The sequence below is a fragment of the Tupaia chinensis genome, unplaced genomic scaffold (assembly GCF_000334495.1).
Source record: "Tupaia chinensis unplaced genomic scaffold, TupChi_1.0 Scaffold140356_1, whole genome shotgun sequence".
Lineage (NCBI taxonomy): Eukaryota > Metazoa > Chordata > Mammalia > Scandentia > Tupaiidae > Tupaia > Tupaia belangeri.
The window spans coordinates 1,003,211-1,007,773 of record NW_006200233.1 but is presented as its reverse complement, the minus strand read 5'-3'; the positions used below and the strand labels follow the sequence as shown (position 1 = coordinate 1,007,773).

Below are 4,563 nucleotides of genomic sequence, written 5' to 3'. Positions count from 1 at the left end.
AGGATTCGCAGGTTGGTCACACTCTTCAGTGAGTTTCCTAGGCCCTAAATCTCACTTTTAATAAGCATTCGGATGGAGCCGAGACCCCCACAACTGGTGAAGCAGGGGTCCCGGAGCCCCGGCTGCTGGAACTGGCCACACAGAGAGGGTGGGCAGGTAAGCGGAGCTCTATCTGTCTTTCCATCTCCCCACACTGGCAAACTGCCTGAGCTCCCCTCCTGTCAGACTGGTGGCTGTGGATTCTCCTAGGATGGGACCTCTGCTGCATATTCACTCACTTCTGCGTCACCTGTGACAACGATAGAGGTGAAGCGCACGGCAGATGTAATGCCCTGGAATCACTCGGAACCATCCCGCCACCCGCCTACGTGGAGGAATTTTCTTCCCCAAAGCTGGTGGCTGGTGCCAAGAAGGTTAGGGACCACTGAAATAAAGGCTTCCAGCTGCTCGGAGGTTGCATCATGGTTTATAGTCAGCTACAAACTGGCTTCTTTCTGAAAGGGAGAGCTTTTCCTGACGGTATATTGTCTCTGGTCGGCCATCAAAAACAAACAGACAAAAAAACCACTGCCACCCAAGTGCTGGGGAGTTCGTTTGCTGTGGCCTCGGCAGCAGCCTGCGGATTTCAGGACTGGCCGGCTAACCAGGCCCCTCCTGGGTCTCTGCGTCTCTGCTCAAGCTCTGGCCAAGTGGAAGCACATGAGGACGAAAGCATTTGGCTTGGGCTTGGTCGGAACAGGTCGGGGGTGTTCCCCCTCATTGATTCCTCTGCACACAAACCTGGCCTGGAGGGCAGGACGGTCCCTCACACACACAGGCACAGCTCCCGTGGAGCAGCAGAGACAGAGATAGAAAAACAGTCCTGCTCCCCTGGATTCCAAACGGTCAAGCCCTCGGGTGCCATGGGCTGACTCCAAGACATGTGAAGATGTCAGACAGGAGGGGAGACCCCAGTATATGTCTCGGGTACAGCCAAAGGGTACAAAAACCTTTTCCAGCAGCAAAAGGGAACGCCCTACCGACCGGTGTGACCTGGAGAGGGCAAGCAGGTTTCGCAAACAGCCCACACGAGAGCACGTGCCGAGACCCGGCAGCCACGGCTTGCAGAGCCCAGCTACCTGCCTGCCAGGTGTACCCCTGGCCCCGGCTGTGCCGTGCTAGCAGCAGGGAGACCTTTCTGAGGGGTGGAAAGGAGTTGGGGTCTTCTAGGAGGGCGAGCTCGTGTCTGGGGAGGCAGTGAGAGTGGTGATGCAGCCGGCACACCTCGTGGGCTGTGAGGCTGGACGTCCTGCTTGTGCCCACAGACCCTCCATGAGCTTGTCACCCAACCACCTCGCAGGGTCCCCCGCTGCCGTGAAGGCCTGGCCTGGACCTTTCTCCTGGAGCCGCAGGCCAAGGACGTGGTGAGCAGGAACCGTCCTCACCAAGATGAGCTCAGTTCCCATCACAGAGGGCCAGGACCCATCCGGGACTCCGTGGCCCTGGGGTGTGGATGTTGCTCAAGCACGTGGCCTCGAAGAGCAAGCAGCCTGAGGTCAGTGAGGAAGGACACACAGGAGCGATGTGTGGAAGACCATCACTCAGAGCAGGAAGACCGGGACACAGGAGCGCCGAGCCATCCCGGGTCCTGGTGGAGGGTAAACGTCTAGTCCCCACCAAGCCGCATAGTCCTGCTGTTGCTCCCTGTCCCCAGAGTCGTAATCCAGTTAGCAGCGACTGAGCCGTGTGGTCAGGGCAGCTGGGGTTCTGAGAACCGTGGGGGGAGCCCCAGTGTGGAGGCTGAGATAAGACCGGAGGAGGCAGGCAGGCTAGAGTGTCATGGGGAGGAGATGAGCAGGAGAGGGTGAGGTTCAGGGTGGAGAGAAGCCACTGAGGCTAGTGCTCAGGGCGAGCCTGAGACGCAGTGCTGCAGGGTGCAGGGACCAGTGTAGTGAAGGCTGGGGCACCCCACTGTAGGCCGAGGTCCCAGTTCCTCCACTGAGAAACTCTACCACTGCTGGGGACTCGTGTGCACCCCCTCCCCCCAGGGTTTTATAGTTCATTACTGTCCTCGATTATTTAGGTTTTCACATTAACCCATGTTTAACCAGGGGGAGCCCCTTCCAGGGCCTTCCGAGTCCTCACAACACTGTCCTTCCTTTTGTTTTTTTAAAGAGGTTTTTGTCATAGGGTGTATATGCTCACTGGAGAGAGAGACAAAGACGGTGAGAGGGAAAGAAGTGAGAGACCACCTCCCAGGTTGGACGGCCACGCCACAATCCCTTCTCCATTCTCCTCCTGGGATCCTGGGCATCCACACATAAGCACCTGGTGTGATTTTCAAGCCTCCAGCTCTCGGACTCAAACCATAGCCAACTGAGTGGGAGTCTGGTCAAGGTCATTCTTTAAGCACTCTCGCTCTCAGGCACAGCAAGCTGTTCAGGCCTGCATCTGCCCCCAGGACCTGACTGTCCGGTGGAGCAGTGCTGTAGGCCGCCACCAGGCTGCCTGTACTAACTGCTTGAATGTTGCCTGCTTCTTGGTCCTCTTCATGGAAAGACCTAGCAAGCTCAGACACACATACATAGACATGCATACATGCTAAGCACACAGAGATACCAGTTTAGGATCTGTGTGCTCAAACCCATGCCTCGTCTTCAGTCCGTACCTGCAAGATCTCCTGCCGGCCTCCATTCTCTCTGCATGAGTCGCCTCTCCCACGACCCCTCTCCCACCGCGTCATCATGCCTACCTGCTCTCTGAGTCCTCTTGGACACCCACACACCTTCAGAAAGGCGCCCACAGCAAGGAGCTAAAGAGTTGCATTGCTCCCCTGCCACAACCTCCACTGCCAGGCGTGGCACCACCCGGTCCCACGTGCCAGACCCCGTGTTCCTGTCCTGAGGTCTCGAGATGGCCTGGAAAGCAGCTCCCTTGCACAGCCCTTGTTTCCTCATGAGCTCCATTTCCCCTTGTGTGGCTTTAACAGGAAACTCTGAAGGTGCAGGACATTCACACACTGTCCAAAGCTACGGGTATGCCGAAAGCATGCTCATGGAAGCATCTGTCCCATCTCCCTGCACGCCATTGCCCTGAAACCATGATCACCCTTGAAGGTAACCGGATTTACTGCTTTCTGCCTTAATTTTTTTTTTTTTTCCAGAAAGAAACACAGATACATGTGTGTTTCCCCTTTCCCTTCTTTCTGTAACCAAAGTAACCTGCCGTGCTGGCCCCAGCCAAGTGGCTGAGGGACCGGGTCTCCATGTGGCCGACTGAGTTGGAACGGCACCCCCAGCATGTGCATGGAGCCGGCAATGAAGAGGCTTGGAAACCAATGACCTGCAGCCCGTCAGGAGCTGGTCTTCCTCTGAGTGCATCCTATGTGGCCGGAGTACACTGTTCACTGGAAGACATTCAAGACATTGGAACGAAGGTGGCAGTGACACCTCCTGTTCCCAAGATTCACCTCCACTTTCAAATAAATGAGAAAGGAGTTATAAAACCACCTGGAGATGGAAAACACCACACACGCGGGTGAAGTGAGACACAGCCTCGCGGGCAGAGTTTAAGGGATAATATCTTGTGCCTCTAAGGCCTACACACAAAGAAAAGGAAGTTTAGCAGAGGATGGTTTCGATCCATCGACCTCTGGGTTATGGGCCCAGCACGCTTCCGCTGCGCCACTCTGCTGACGGGTGAGTACCTCTACTCTTCATCATTATCACGTTAAAAAAAAAAAAAAAAAAAAAGAATCACCGTTTGCCAGAATCAAAGTCCTTTATTTCTCTGTCTTCCTTTGTTCTCTCCTCCCTCCCCCGCGTCCCTCGACCTTCTCGATATCGCGAGAATCAAGCCCGGTGAGAGCCCGCGGCCGCGCAGCTGCTGCAGGCGCCGGCGTCTGTCGGAGCAGCTGGGAGCCCCCAGGAGGACCTCTGCGGTCCAGTCCTCGCCCGGGGCGAGTCGAGCCGAAACGGAGCTGGACTCGGCGGCCTCGGGAGGGGGCGTGCTAACCGGGTCACCTGCTTCCTCCGGGGAACATTCCTTTCGCGAACTCCAGGTGTTTCCGCGCACGGCTGCACGCGCCCGCAGCCTCGGCCTGCTCCGCTCTTGGGCAGGGCTTGCTGTCCCCTGGGTCACGACACGGACAGCCTCTCTCGCCTGGGGAATATTTGTATGTGTTTTTTAATAATATAAGTTTTTTAAAGAAGAAGAGGGGAAAGCGAGGTGACACAAATGTCCTATTAGGAGACAAAGGACAAGCAAATTTGCCGCGTGGTTTCCGTAGTGTAGTGGTTATCACGTTCGCCTAACTCGCGAAAGGTCCCCGGTTCGAAACCGGGCGGAAACAGTGCTGCTTTTTGTTGACCCTGTAGGGTTTAGGGGTTCGACATTTTCTCACCGGGAGGTTTCCAGAATTTCTCAGAAGGAAGCGGGACCGGAGCTCAGCCCTCAGCACCGTGGCGGGCAGCCTCCGCGGGTCCTTTACCCTAGAGCTCTCTACTTCGTCCTCAGTCCCAACAGCCCCTACGTCAACCCTTCCCTGCTCCGACCCCGCCGGTCTGGCTCCCGGTGGGCCCCACT

General features: G+C 56.5%; 2 non-coding genes across 2 annotated transcripts; one reads left to right on the top strand and one right to left on the bottom strand.

Annotated features, from left to right (window-relative positions):
• Nucleotides 1-3,600: 3,600 nt before the first annotated feature.
• Nucleotides 3,601-3,672, bottom strand: TRNAM-CAU (transfer RNA methionine (anticodon CAU)). Its single transcript has one exon. It is a non-coding gene; the product is annotated as a tRNA-Met (tRNA).
• Nucleotides 3,673-4,257: 585 nt separating this feature from the next.
• Nucleotides 4,258-4,330, top strand: TRNAV-AAC (transfer RNA valine (anticodon AAC)). The gene has a single exon. It is a non-coding gene; the product is annotated as a tRNA-Val (tRNA).
• Nucleotides 4,331-4,563: the final 233 nt, after the last annotated feature.